Raw genomic sequence first — 15,753 nt, 5'->3', positions numbered from 1 at the left:
TAGCAATGGAGCCTACCCGCCCGGATAAGAATGATCATGTGGAGGCATGATTCCTACCGGAGTGTTTTGCTGGGGTATCAGAAACTATGCCGTGCCCTATAAGAGAAGGAATGACATAGGGGTCTGTTAAGGGGAATATGTGGAGGCGTTGGAACAGGACATACCTCGAAGTAGGTCCTGTAAGTAGCGGACAAGTAAAAAGCGCGCCTGTTTGCTATAGCCGTCGGTATTTCTTTGCGCTTCGAAAAGAGCACTATAAAAGTATAATGACCCCGAAAACACGCCTAGAAATGCAACGGCTGTTCGCCCATAAGCTTTTATGCTGCAGTGCGCAGGTGTGCACCTAATCTAGCGCAAGAGTAGTTAAGCCGCACCTTGATCGTAGCGGCTTCTCACTTCCCATAACACTCCATCACGACCGCTTTGGAATATTTCTGAAGTAAACCATGCGGCTTTTATAAAGATGAATGCGGGAGCACTGTCGAGAGCTTCCTTATGAAGAAAACACAGAAGCGCCCGGGAAACTTTCCAATCGCTCAACGTGAGACTGGAGCAAGCCGGTGCTCTTCAGCGCTGCTTTGCTCAGAGCTGCTGTAGATTCCATTATGCGGACGCATCCAGCATCCGAAGGTCAATATCAGTCGCCGTCTAGAAATCGATATGAAGTGCGGAGACAGGGGAAGAAAGGCGACACCTATTGCAGAGGTCAGCTGCATAGCACACAAGCCCCGGATACCAAGTGGGAATACCACAATGAAATGCCTGGACTGAGTTGACTGGCGTCCCTGGTGTGACAGAACTTTTATAAGGAGCAGATTACCGACCTTTCTTTTCTGAATGCAGACGAAGCATCTGCTAAAATAGTAACGGGGTCACTTAATGACTGTATTGTGCATATGTGAGTATTTCTAAAGTGTGAGAAATTTCGTATGTGAGGTAATTCTATGGTGAGATACGGGAACTGCGCATAAGTACACCCAACGAAGGAGTCCAACTTTGATTGTTATTATTACGCTCGCTATATTATCAGTTACGTCACTATTACCATGCACTTATATTAATACACTCATGATTGCCGAATGTTGAAACTTGCCCTTTGGTTTTCTTTTCGGCAGCTTTCGGAAGGAATTTCCCATGCATATTATTACTGGCAAATCTTCAATGAAAGAATCACAGTTGATGAAAAGGCTCTAGCAGTGGGATCGGATCCTATCCCTCAATGACTGGTTTCTATTCAACCTGCCATTCTGCCAATCTTTAATGGAAGTGCATAACTCGGTTCTGTGAGGCTTAAGTGCTATGGTCTGAAAGACCGGCAGCAGTTGACGAAAAATCAGTGTTGTGTGCGGTCTGTTCATTGCCTCAGCCTCTACTCTACGTTACAATCTCGGGTACTTGGATTTTGGCATGCCACCCATGTTTCAAGACTGTCACTGACAAGGTTATGAACTTATATGATAACGGGATTTTGAAATACACCCTATTTAGTTAGCTTTGAAATATGAAATGTGATAATGTTGAAGTAGACCAGTACAATAACACACGGGGACATAGTCTCAGCTGCGTCTAATACTGCACATAGCCCTGTTGCCAGTCTGACGTGTGTTCTAATGGTTTGTGTTTCCAGCTATGTTAGAGTCAGTAAAATTGGATAAATTGTACACCAAGTTAAGGTCTGAAACCATTAAAGTGAACATAAGTTAGATGGTTGGTTGTTTGGTGTAAAAAAGCAAAATATGGAGATGTTGGCCCGACCCTACATTGGGCCGGCTACTCCAGCACGCTTAGGGTAGCGAGGTCCCACTACCAAGGATTCTAAAAGGACGTTTGTATTCAGTGTGTGTCCTGAGCCAAGACAATGTAGTTGCGGGCGCAGACCAGAATGCCACACATGGTGCCCCCCCCCCCCCCCCCCCCCCGCTCTTCCTCTTCCGGAAAAAATTCTGGCGGCGCCCCATGGGAGCTATCCCTATATACGGGTTAGAAACGCGCGACCTGGGGAAACGTTCAGCCGAAATCGGTGGAGTAAAGATTCCACTGGTCTGGGCGTCCTTGGCGATATTCGATGTGTGAGGTGGGGATCTATCCTGTGGAGCAGTGACGTCAGTTCCCCCATGTTCAACCAATCACGCTTTATCAGTCGGGTTAGCGAAGAGCAAGAACACGTTTCGCGTCGGAGCTGGTGAAATAGACTTTCTATGTGGGCGCGCGCTGGTGAGTGTCCAGTGCAAGACGGTCGGCTACTTCGCTTCCGCGGATGCCCACGTGACCTGGTATCCACTTTAGACGGATGTCATGACCTTTGTGAAGAGCTTCGGTGTGCGCGGCGATTGTCCTTCGGTGTACGAAGAGCGATTAAGCCACTTTTAGAGTCACTGAGGATAACCCAGGAGTTCATGGCTGGCACAGTGGCGACATACTTAAGGGCGTACAGAATTCAATATAATTCTGCTGCGGTGGCCGCTGTTGGATGTGTGTGTGTGTGGGGGGGGATATACGTTTATTTCGGAAAGGTCAGCCTGTTGGATGGGACAAACAAAAGGAGTGTTGGATATCACACATGCCCATTTTTTTTTCTTTGTCACATCACCATCACAGCTCGGACTGTAGAAAGCGCAGGTTGACCCAGTTGGGGTTGTTGACGCATCTGTAAATATCTGTCTGACTTCTCCGCTGTTCTCTTTAGATTCTAGGGTTAGTTGTCTCACGACCTGAGCCGCAGTAGTCTTCTTAGATGTTAAGCCTGGTGCTTTAATGCACACAACTGGTTGTCTCTGGGTCCATGTTGAGCACGATGCAGTTGGGTATGAGCTATGGGCTCACCTGAGTGGCATAACACACTGATGGATACCCGAATGAGATCGGCGATGAATTGCGTATGTTAGCGGGTGTCTCCTGTGACGAGTTGACGAGACGTATGTAATGTCGAAGCGCTTCTAGCATGCGGAGGGTCGGTATACATTCGACTCCCGTGCTTCAGGTTCGGTGTAGCGCTTGGTAGTACTACGAGGCAAATGTTGACGCTCTTTTTCAGGATATGCTGATGGATATGTTAGATGATTTTCCATAATACGTGTGCCTGCAGGCAATATCCTGAGAGTCAATGATGAGAAAATCGGTTGCACGAAATGTGCTGCAATTCACGAAACAGTGCAAGGTTCAACGATGAAAGATGGAAGTCACTGAAAAGGTTAGCCAGCTGTAGGGAACGAACCCACATCTTCTCGATTACCGGTCCAGGGCTCTACCAAATAGAGAGGCGTGTTAGCTTAGCTCAACTGGTAGAGCCCTGGACCGGTAATCCAGAAGATGTGGGTTCGTTCCCTACAGCTGGCTAACCTTTTCAGTGACTTTCATCTTTCATCGTTGATTTCTTAGGCAATTTGAGGCTTTGTTTGTATCTGTCCCTTCAATGTTGTTCCAGCCTCAGAACATCAGTTTCTCTCTTGTTAATGCAAGGTTCGCACAGCATTCCCCACATGATCACTTTTTCTGTATCTGTGTGTTCTACACGCTTCCCTCAAACTTTCACTGCTTTGTCCAACACAGGAGGCGGTGGTGGGTGCTAGTGATGTTGTTTTCGTTTGCCGAAATTGACCTCAGTCCAAAAGAGAGTTGGAGGAAGCGCATATTTGCGCAATAAACCGTAGCACTACAGCATTCGCTGGTCCACCTTTGTAGCGCTCTTTTCTAATTTATAATTAGTGCGCCATGGTTGTCTACACATAAAACTGCGTAGTCGCAGTTAAAATACTTAATGCAAAAAGGGACAACGAAAGCACGTATAGTGCATTAAATGTGGTTCTGGTGCTTTACTGTTATGTCAAAAGCGCAGGCTAATTAAATTGTTGACTTTTAGCAGCACCGAAAGCGGAGAAACTGCATATTTCGTTCTATATCTCTGTTTTCACAAAACACTCATTACTTATTCATCAGGTAAGAGAGAGCATAATATCCAGCATTGACATTAGCTGCGCTTTCTACCTGCACCTGTAGTGAACCTCTCCGAACTAGAACAAGGAGTGGAACACACTCCCATTCGTTTTGTCATGCACTCGCACTGCACCTGCGCGTTGCATTCTTTTTTGGGAAGTGCTGACCTAGTACTGCACTCGGTTTTCTTTCATGCCGTATCCCGGTCGTGCAACGGAAGGGTACAAAGGAGATGGCAAGGAGCACTTCGTTTGTGGCCCGGTGTTGTCGGATAATGGCGAGCGTATAATTCAAGACGGGGAGTATTTACTTGTGATATGAAGCAAGACTTACGTGTGCTTCTTTTTTAATACCTGTCATGCTGCTTGTTCGCGCAGTTAACGCAGAAGTAAACTGATACGTACGCTCGTCACCTGGCTCTTCAGTACCCTCCATCTCCAGCATCTGTGTCGCAAAACCGGTATGGTCTCCAAAAGCTAGAATGACTATGACGTGATCCGGATGAACAACGGAGGTGCACATTGCGGAAACGCGATCACTAGTACTTGATTTATCACCTGTCCGTCCAAAGCAGAACATTCCACGTGCAGAAACAATTATTCGGCCATTTTTGTGGGCATTTACGCTATAAGGAACGACAATCTCCCAATACCCGCTTATGAAATGTTAGTACAAACAAAGCGCAAACAAACGGAAGCAAACAGGCTACAACACCACCATGCTATCACGCACAAGAAAACGCTCTGTAGCAGACGACAAGGTCTGCACTTCCTCATTCTTTTTAGGAGCTGGTGGTGTCGCGTCAGTGCAACTGGTTCAGAACTGTGTCTACACCTCGTGTGTACTTAAGAACTGGTGCCACACGAGTGCAGCACTTTTCTTTCAAAAAGAACGCACCTGTAGTCTCGTTCGCTCGGCCGCAGAGCAGAAATAACGGGGTAAGCGTTGTAATCTCGTGTCGCGATGTGCCGTAGGTATAGGTTACGTCTGGCAAGACAGGATCTTATAGCTGGAGTAGCTGGAGTAGTAAGCGTAGGCCCATAGACGTACACAGACAGCCTGTCACTTAGTGTGCGATTAACTATCTCCGTTAGGTATTTGTAATGCGGGTGATATAAAATACTAATTTGATGGACAATGTTGCAGAGTTGCAGAATGTGTCCAGAAAGAGTCCAGCAATGACGGTGGAGAGGAAAGCAGCACCGCTGTAAGTCAATATTTGGCGGAAGCTCCGTGACGAAGGATGACCCGACGCTACTGATGCAAAACTATCGATTGTTGTTTGAGAATCGAACTATCGATAGTAAGAAAACTATCGATAGCACTATCGATAGTCGACTGTCGATGGTAAAAACAAAAAACTATCGATAGTACGTACTATAGTCGTTTTTCTGTAGTGGCTATCGGAAAACTATCGGGGAGCACATGAAAATAGAAGCAGAAAATGCCTCACTCTTACAAGTTTCACAATACAACTCAGAATCAAAAATAACAAAGACGGTTAAGAGCATCAACTGTTTACTGTATACATATTAAACTTACATATTACATTACACATACATATACACATTATATATACACACACTTATTACATATACACATTCAGGACCTGCCAGTTCAGGTCCTGAACAAGTGCAGCCTACTGCACGAAAGTCTTGTTTTTCATGTGTATACAGTAAACAGTTGATGCTCTTAACCGTCTTTGTTATTTTTGATTCTGCATCGCCGGAAACTTGTACATTGTTTTTCTTCACGTTCTACAATACAACTCAGAGCAGCTTTCCCTCCGACACTGACCTTCTGATGCCGCTGAACTCAACCACAAGGTCACGTCATACTCTCTGAATTGGATTGATTGCGGCACAGCAGCCTCGTGAGTGCGATGATTATGATGAGCATATTCTTTCGCTGGTTGCAGTGCATCATCCGTACATTACAGCTAAACGGAAAGAACTTTTGTCGTACGTGATTCTGTTTTTGTTGTCATTGTGCGAAAACGAAGACGGGAACGAAAGCATCGATAGTGAGAACCAAATCGAGCTATCGATAGTAAAGAAAAACAAAAGGATAGTACTATCGATAGTAGATTATCGATAGTAGACTATCGATATTTTTCCGCACTATCGATTGTTTTGAAAAAAAAAAAAAAAAACAAAAAAAAAACGATCGATAATTTTACGTCACTACCTGACGCAAGAGATTGGCGACGTCTGAAGGAAGCGTCAATGAGGGAAGACCGACTGTTTCCACATAGCGTGTATGATGATCAATGCGTACAATTATTCAACTATTGCCTTCAGAAGATGACGGGAATGGCGTAAAAGATCAAAGCTGATTCGGTGAAATGGGGCCTCGGGTGACGGAATTGGCTGGGGAAGACCATGGGAAGCGGTGCTGGTGTGTTTGCTGGCGCTGACAGTCCAAGCACGTACGAACATAGTTCAGCATAGATCATCGCCCATATCATTCCCAGCCAAAAGAAACGGCTGTTGATTCGGTCGTAGGTGCGTGCAAATCCTAGATGGCCGGAGATACGATCATCATGAAGGTGGCGTAAGACCTCTGGTCGCAGGCGGCGATGGCAATAACGAGTAAATAAGGGCGATCGAAAGGATTGTAATTCTGATTGCAAAATATGATGCCGTTGAGGATGAAATTCCGGGTTAGCGCATACTGTTGCTTTTTAGTGGTGCGAAGCTGGCAGTGATATCTATGATTGCCATTGGATCTTGCTTACAGATTTGCTTTGCATTAACATGGAGGTTGTCAGTGAATGATATCGTGGTGGATCCATTTAGATGCTCACTGACGCTTACGGGATGTGGTAGAGGGAACCGTGATTTCACTGTCACGGTTCCCTCTACCACATCCCGCAAGAGTCAGTCGTATCTTGGTGTTTGAGTCTTGCTCGATATTTTCCATCAAAATCGTATCCTTGAAGCTCAAGAGCCACATGAGCAAATCTACCGCAGGAAGATATGATGTTTATTAACCAGCGAAGTTCCTGGTGGTCAGGAACAACAGTTAAATGCCGCGTCCTTACAGGTAGGTCTGAACGCAAAAACAACAGCCAAGCATACTTTCTTGGTGGGACTCTTGTTAATCTATGGTTCTGTGAGACACGGGCTCCCGAAAGCAACCAAGTATCAACATTATTGGGGCGTTGGGCCAAAACTACGACAAGACCCGTGCCGCTTGCGTACGTATGTAGTTGTGTTGCCTTGTCTGAATCGAAACAACGGAGTAGTGGTGAAGGATTCCTTGAGGTACTGCAACACGGTTTCCTGTTCGACAGTCCAATGGTATGTACCGCCCTTCTTGAAAAGGTAGTACAGAGCGAGCTTTCTGTGCGATGTCCTTGATATCTTCGGAGTGTGACAATACTGATGATTAAGTGACAATACTCCGTGGAGGTCGTGTGAGCAGCAGCAGCAGCATCACTGCCACCGACCAATCTTCAGAGTGGCATCGTCCATCCACAAAAGTGATGGGCGCGAGAGAGGCCACGGGAGTTCATCGGCCAGCGTCGACGCATAAACATCTATGAACTCTTTAATTTTACCCTTTACCAATCCAAAGTCTTAATAAACGACTATATTGCCTTTGGTAACACGCCTGCTGTTCCGTACCTTATTCATCAACATCTGTCCTGGCCAAATGGGGACCTCATCTGGGCCGCCTCTTTGTCATCACCGGCCGTCAACGACCAGCGGGCTTCCCATTTTGTGTCTGACATGGCGCGGCCGACAGGATCGGCAGGATTCCATTCTGTTACGAGGCAAGATCGTTCCACTTTCTTTCGCCCCGGCATGAGGCATGTTCTAAATTCTTTTGGGTACGATTCCTGCGGCATCTATTCTGTATTTTTCAGTTGTCACTGTTATGTTCATCGCCTTTTCGGAGCATGATAGGACTTTCCCGAATTTGTCTCTGAAGCTGTAACCTCTCGGAGGTCAGCGACATTACTTACCTCCAGACTTGTGCCCGTTACTCGAAAAAAGTAATTGATTACCGTTACCGTTACTTCTGTGGAAAAAGTAATTGATTACCATTACCAATTACTTGACTTCAAATGTAATTGAGTAACGAGTAGAAAAGTAAGGCGTTACTTCGGTCGTTACTCTGCATTCACGCAAATTCTAACCGTCTTTGTGTGCCTCAGAAAAAAAAAAAAAAAGGCTCAACAGCAGAACACCTGAAATAACAAGACAAACAAAAACACGTAGGACAAGGAGACCTGTACGCCCGGGAAGACGTTGACCCGATTGTGGAACTTCCCCATGACTCACTAAACCTCCAAAGCTTCAGGTACCATCACACTGGTGTAGGAAGAGATTAGGGAGAGAGACTCTGAAATTTCAGAGCGTTATTACAATGACCTCCGCTTGCTATAGTAGAACAGCCCAACAAAGGCTGATGGCACCAGGGGCTTGACTTGAGGCAGAACATCTGAAAGATAAGCTAATCTCTGCCAGAAAAGTAATAGATTACTCGAAAAATTACTTTGACAGTAAAGTAACTGATTACTCGAAAAATTACTCAAAAAGGTAATTGATTACAAGTAACGCAATTACTAGTAACGCGTTACGCACAAGTCTGCTTACCTCGCACTTTTTCTTCGTCGCTGCAGAGCATTCTCAAAGGCTGATTAACGATTCATCCGAGTTGAACGTTATACATTTGCGTTATTTTATCGCTTCGATCACTAAGAATATAGTGTTAGCCTGACGCCCTTTTTCATTTCCACGTTGTAGTTGTACGCAGTCACGGTGGAATACTTTGCCACTGACGTCTCTCGGAGAAATCAGTCGCTCTACCAGGACAAAACAATTCGAGGATCCACGCTTGGTTTGCTTCTGCGAGTTAGCATGGCATACCCTGTCATCGTAGTGTCTCGCGAGTTGCAGACATAGCATTTCCTGGTTTTGACCAATTACACTCCATGTGATTGTACCAAACCCCGTTAGCGTAGCTTGGCATGCGAGTGCCGTCTCATGTTTTCTCATACATTGCTTATTCTTGTTGAACATCAAGCATCATCATCTGGAGAAGCCCAGGAATCAACAGCTCAAGGCCCGGACCCGAAGAACCAAGACCGCCAACGTCGAAGCAGATCTGGTTTCACCAGCGATTCAAGACCGCCTCAGGACAAGTTGCCTCGCGGCCGGAACATTTCCGTGCCCTACGGACTTTTTCGTGAAGTGGATTCTGAACTGAGGACAGTTCATTCTTCAACGTGGAGGTCGTGTGAGCAGCAGCAGCACCGCCATCACTGCCACCTACCAATGATATTCTTCATCGTAGCATCGGCCATCCCCAAAAGCGATGGGTGCGAGAGAGGTCACGGGAGTTCATAGATGTTGATGCGTCGGCGCTAGCCGATGCTTGTGCCTGACAGGAGAAAGCTTCGTAAAAATGTCTGACATCAGTGCTGGACCGCGGAAATTCTTCAAAAGTTGCTACTTTCTTGGGATCGCACTGAAAGAAAGCGGAAGAAACGAAATATCCCAGTACCGTTTATTGTGAGACCGGCACTGCTCATACAGCGAAGGACTTGGTCACAGTGAGCTTTATGCTCTCAAAACTTTGATGCAAACAAAACGATATCACCGAAGTAACACAGACAAGCTGTCCACACTGAGGTTACCGAGAGCCTTATAGTATAGCAACCGCATGAATGTAGCAACCGCAATACATAATCCAAACGGCATGACCTTAAGTTCATCAAGACCACCAACATTGGCAAAAGCTGTTTTTCTTTTTTAGAGGCTTTGGGATGCGCTTCGATTTGCCAATAACCAGATCGCATGTCGATGGAAGAGAAATATTTCACATTCTGCAGTGAATGTAGGGCGTGCTCAATGTATAGTATTTGGTAGGTGTCCCGCTTCGTGATCTTGTCTAGCTTCCGGTAGTCGATGCAGAAAACGAGTTATTTTTCTTGTCGACGAAAACAACAGGAGCTGTCCACGGACTACACGACGGCGGTGAGCGACCTGCATATTTTTTCTCCTACGATCATCAGCATACACGACGGCCGAATAATATTATTCTTCATGATGTCTCAAATGTCTTATTGAATGGCAGGGCATGCAGTGAGGGAGACGCGAAACTGTTTCTGCCAGATAACACCTTTATCCTGTGTGTTGATCGAATGCTTAACCACGGATGTGTGGCTCGAGGATCCTTTGTTGAAGTCAAAGATGGTACTGGGTAGTATAGAAGGAATGCCACAAGTTCCGTTCCCTTGTCATCTTCTATTGTGTTATCGATCATGTAAAGAAGGCGTTCATGTGACATTCACCTTGTCGTGGTTAAAGGCGATGACGTAGGCCGTGAAATGTGACTAGTGCAGGTGCAGATGTACTAACTGCAGATATACTAGGTGCAGATATCCGCACAAAATATCGGCGAAGGAAATGAAGCGACGGTGATGCTCTTTGGTAGGGTTTGTGGAGAGTAAGCTTGTATTGAAGTGCCACACCGAGATCGACCCCTTGGCCAATCTGGTATGGCTGCTCGGGGACATAATTCCTTCTGTAGCATAAGCAGGCGATTCTGCTCCGTACAACGTCAATAGGGAGCCTCTGAGCGGGCATGAAAGGTCAGGTCCCTTGGACGCAAAGGATGTTTGTGCAAGGAACATGGCAGTGGCATCGAGAATAAGGCTATGGGTATCACGTGCTGTACAATCCAATCCAATCCATCCAATCTTTGATTGCTCATCACATTAACTGATGCGCATGTATCAATGAAAGCTATAATACATGAGGACCATCGATGTATATACACCAACAATGTTCTTGGGCAGACGTAACACATCTCTGGTGATGGAGGAAGAGGGCGTTTGTTCGTACCTGCAGTTGCCTGCACTCGAAGGAATTTCGTTGAAAAACAGACATATTTACATGAACCGTTGATGTAAAATTTTACAAAACCTTTTGTAGACCTGCTGTAACAGGGCTGCTCGGTAAAACGAAACAAAATGGCCGTTGGGGCGGTCTCCGCCGTGGAGTATTTTTTGTAGTAGTCAGGTAGCTCTTCAGGAGAACCCGAAGACCAAAGTAGGAACCGCAGGAACATTTCAAAGTGCCGATGGACGCCGTGGCAGCAGTCATTTCGTTTGGCCTTTCTCTTCGCCTGCTCTGCGGTCGTGTTGAAGCGTTGGTATGTATATTGCACTTTCATTCATGCGTCATTCAAGTCTCATGCATGTGTTGTATGCTCAAAAGAGGAGCATCGCTTGCAAAAGGGAACCTTGCAAACAGTCCGAATGTGAACTTCCTGCTTCTAGTGACGACATCGTCTCTTGACTCCCGGGTAGTTTCATTGGATCACACCTCCCGTGACACGAATGAAACTTGGAAGGGAGGGCCATGCCCAATTTCCGTCAATGCTTTTTTTTTTCCTTCTTGTTCTCAGTTCACGGAATGCCCCGCTTTTACGATCTTCAAAGTAACGCGGTCTATCTTGAGGATCTTTCCATATTTGCCTAAAGACAAAATCAAGTTTCCTTCCCTGAGGCACAGAGAAGTCATTTTCCATGAAACGATAACACAACGAAGACCCAAGGGATCAATGGCGCAAGGCGACTCTGCGACGGTCAGGTCGCATTCAAAGGCGCTGTCTAATGCAGACCGCGTTCACACACCGAAGCAGCACTCGCGGAGTGCCGGATTGCGATCCGGATTCCAATCAATTTCGGAAGGCTAGGGCACCGCAAAGTCTCATCTGCCAATGTCCGCACTGCCACAGGGGAAGGGCAAGGAGCAGGAGAAGGAGCATCAAGTCTTGACTTGACGATTATACTAATTAACGTCATGTCAAATGCTTCGAATTCTTACGGCAGAAATAACGTGGAAATATAAAGAAGCACTGGGTAGATTGCATGGAATTGAAGGAGTGCTCAATCAAATTCCTTGACGACAATCTGACAGCATCATATCGATGTTGTCTACAGGCAGGAAGCCGCAATGAAACTAATTCTGCTTGACTGCCTCTTTGCTAGATCCCTCAAGAGATACCGATCGATACAACCAACAACTGCCGTTATTGACCAACATCTGCCACTTCTCTACGCAGCATATACTCTGCTTCGGAGCATTACGTTCGGAAACTTTTATAGCCTCGAAACACGAATTCGACCTTACCCCTTTTTTCTGGCCGCTACCGGGTGTTACGGCCTTTCAGGGGGAAGGCCATAGCGGAACCCAGCCTCGATGCTTTTATAGGAACAACACACACATGCAAGAAGATTGGCAAGAAAAAAACACTCGTATCAGGTTTATGTCAGTCTATTTCCGTGCTCCCTGATTGACAGCAGATGACGTAAGGGGAAAATGAGTTTCCGCCGAAAGGAAGGACAAAGTTATCGTGTCAACCATTGATAGACGTGTGTAATGGCAAAAGACATATTCACGCAGCAACGTAGGCAGTTTTCATTTTTCACTGAGTTTGTTTCAACGAGGTTGTCTCGTTTTCTCTATTTTTTGTTTTTGTTTTAACGTAGAATACGTTAGTACAATGGCCTAATTTGACAAGGAGTGTGAGGGTCGATTCACACGATGCAACTTTTGCTTCAACTTCATTCCGACAACAGTTGTACAAAATTGAAGCTGCAGAGATCGGGCTCCTTTCACACGGTAAGCAAGTCGCCGCATCGTAGTGTTGGACGAACTCGTGAGATGGCGCGAGAAAATATCATCATTATCATCATCACCTTCGTTCAATCGCACGAGAGAGCGAAAACTCAAAATACGGTTGATAGTTTGCAAGGACGCATTCAAGAACACGTTCTCGTGAAATATTTTACATGAACCGCAGGGGAAGATTTCATATTGCTAGCGTCGCCTTCGTAGCCCGCGCTGGCTGGGCTGCGGAATTTACGTCTCGGAAGTGACGCCACGACTGCCAGCCAATGCGATTGAATGTCTTCGCAGGAGCTAAGTGACGGACAGGTTGCGCCTGAAAGTTGCGAGAAGAATCGCTCGTGGGGCCATCCGTGCTGCATCTCCAGCGATCGGGTTGCGCAACGCGTTCACACGGCGCAACCTAGTTGACCATGTTGAACCTGTAGACCCTGACTAAAAAGGTAGACCAAGAAGAAATAACTGGACCCTCACACGAAATATCATCACCTTCTCTGACAGGAAACACTTGCGGCGGTTGCATTTTCTACGCGCTCTTCTCTCTGCAACACTCTCTCCAGCTGCTTTGCTCCTAGACGTGCTCTCTACCCTCGTAACACGTCACACAATCACAGCAGCTCAATCACAACAACAATTTGCAGCGCACTCGCTCTCCCAGCGGTGAGGCTGTGCGCCTACTGCATCGCTAGGGGCAGGACAAGTTTATCCGTAAAGGAACACTGCATGAATCCTGTACGTCTTGGGGCGGAGCCGCTGCCGGTATTGATCTCTGTCTAAGGGAACCGCCGTGTAAAAGAGCAGCACCAGAAAGAAACGTGGAGTACAGCAGTGCAACACAGAGGAAAAGAAGGCGAAGATTGATGAAGCCCTAGAATGTATAGAACCGAAGTGCAACGGTCGGTACCACGGTACTACCTCGGTACAACGAGGCACATGTTTCTGTATGTGCACAATGTAAACACGGGGCAATGCTGACTAAAATGCTCAATACACAAATAGCGCCGATATCAAACAGGACTTAGCGAGATCCAAATTACAGTCGGGGAGGAGGTGCAGCGGCGGTTTTACGTTAACTATTTATAAGTCAGGTTATTGGTGTGAAATAATTAGCTGCATATTTTTTTTTTACAAATGTACAGAATTCCGCAGTATATAGAGACTACAAAAAAAGGCACAGAACGACATCATTGTACCAATGCGATTGCCCTATTCCCTGAAGTCATACCTGTTCACTGTTCATCGTATGATGAACAGTGAACAGTTATGACTTCCCAATGAGGTCCCAAAGAGGTCAGCCTTGACGGTAGACAACACTTCCACATCACCTCCGTATGTATGCCTGTTCATCTTTCACATTGTTCATCATTCTTTCTCTATTTTACGTTTTTATTTGGAATTTATTTCTGCGATTGCTATTACTTTATCGCCACTTTGGCTTGCATGTTTCCAACATCAATGTTCTGTAGCATCTTGGCTTTTGTCAGCATTCTTTCTTGTAATTAACTCCCAACGGATATTCTCTCTTTCAAGAGTACGAGCTCAACGGACTTCAGACACCGTTCCCAATATACTTAATGAAAATAAGGCAGCAATTACTCCCGTTGTGCCTTAAAAGCGGGGGAACAACAGATGAAAAGTTTGTCCCATGCAAACGTCAGCACGTTGTGAAAAAATGAAATCGGCCGTGTTGTCACCGTTGTTTGCGGCACTTAACGCGAACTACTAATCTCACTCTCCGTATCGCGGGCAGCTCACACTTACACGAACGGCAAGCCATTTTGCTCGTAAGACAAGACATGTTTTACAGTACTCGAGAGAGAGCGTAATAAATTTTAATTAACCCTCTGTTTTCCTCGCTACTGCCTTTAACCTCCTAAGCAAGCAAACAAATCATGAAAGGTAATGAACATTACGGGACACAACTACAGCTTTGCAAGCGTTGGGAGCGCAATGTCGCAACATGTTTCCTGGTGCAGCTGCATCACAGCACAGCACGACGAAAGAAAGAAAACGTTCATTGGATGTTTTACGGTTACGTTCATAAATCATTCAGAAGCATCCAAGATGTCTCGCAAAATGATGCCACTTTTATTCTAGCAGCGCCCGTGATTTTATTTCTGAATTATGGAGACATTCCATGATTTTATATTTCATGTTAACAGTTACCTCACGTGTGCACCGGATAGTGGCTTCAAGGATGCGTAGAACATTAAGGCTTCCCTAATCCGGGGGGAACCGGCGTTGCCTCCATTAAACGGGGTTAGGAGGCTCAAAGCTTGTGCACGATTTTTGGAACACTGCACGCAATATATGTGCACATGACGGCGATGATGACGACAAGGGCGAGGATAAAATGGTAACGTGAGTCGCGGCAAAGTCGGACTGAGTACTTCAGTGCTCGTTCTTTATAATAACTAAGAAAAAAAAAGAAATAAGAAAGTGGGCCGTGGGCCGAAAGTTCTACCTATAGGAATCACCAGTGAAGAACACTTACCATGTGTTACGTAAAGTCGGGAAAGTCACTTCACTTGTTTCCAAGTGCATGGCGTATTAGGCTGGCCTGGAACGTAGAAGAAAACAATTCAGCAAGACCGGTGCACAAGGCGGATTTGTTCGACATTATTCAAACGGGCATGCAAAACTTACAGCTCTACAGCTTAAGTCCGGCACTGTTGCACAAGAAGTATTGTAACAGTACCCCTATGAAAAAAAATGTATTGCTACTATACATAAAATGTCTATTGACAGTTGTCAATAGGTGTATGAAGGAATTCGATAAAGGGTTTATAAGTGCTGTATGGTTTTCCTGTAGAGTGTCTTTTGGGAATTGTCCACTGATTTCTTATTGAGCTCTTATCGTGATAAATCTACAAACAACTGGTTGTAGAACCTCTATAAGCCATCAGCACGAAGCCTTCATAGAATCAATAAGAGATTTATAGACCCTGTATGAGCATCCAGTAGAAAGTCTGTTGGGAATTGGCCACTGACTTCTTATTCCGCTTTTGCGACAGGGCCTATGAATTTCATATTGAGCCTGCTTTGCAAAACGATTATTGTGTCCCTATTGAACCTGTACTGTAATAGGCTATGGAGTTCCTATTGAGTCTGTAGCGCAAAACTGTTACTGTATTTCTACTGAGTTCGCATTGAAAAAGCCTTAGGGTTTCTA

At 45.7% G+C, this 15,753-nt stretch overlaps 1 protein-coding gene across 1 annotated transcript in view; it reads right to left on the bottom strand.

Annotated features, from left to right (window-relative positions):
- The window catches only part of LOC135378033 (hemicentin-2-like), a 470,485-nt gene extending 455,361 nt beyond the window's left edge, over positions 1-15,124 (bottom strand). The window contains exon 1 of the mRNA XM_064610861.1: positions 15,076-15,124. The gene's annotated coding sequence lies outside the window, so the exon portion shown is untranslated. The remainder of the gene's footprint in view (positions 1-15,075) is intronic.
- Positions 15,125-15,753: the final 629 nt, after the last annotated feature.

This window comes from Ornithodoros turicata, chromosome 1 (genome assembly GCF_037126465.1).
Source record: "Ornithodoros turicata isolate Travis chromosome 1, ASM3712646v1, whole genome shotgun sequence".
Lineage (NCBI taxonomy): Eukaryota > Metazoa > Arthropoda > Arachnida > Ixodida > Argasidae > Ornithodoros > Ornithodoros turicata.
This window is presented reverse-complemented; position numbering and strand designations above follow the sequence as displayed.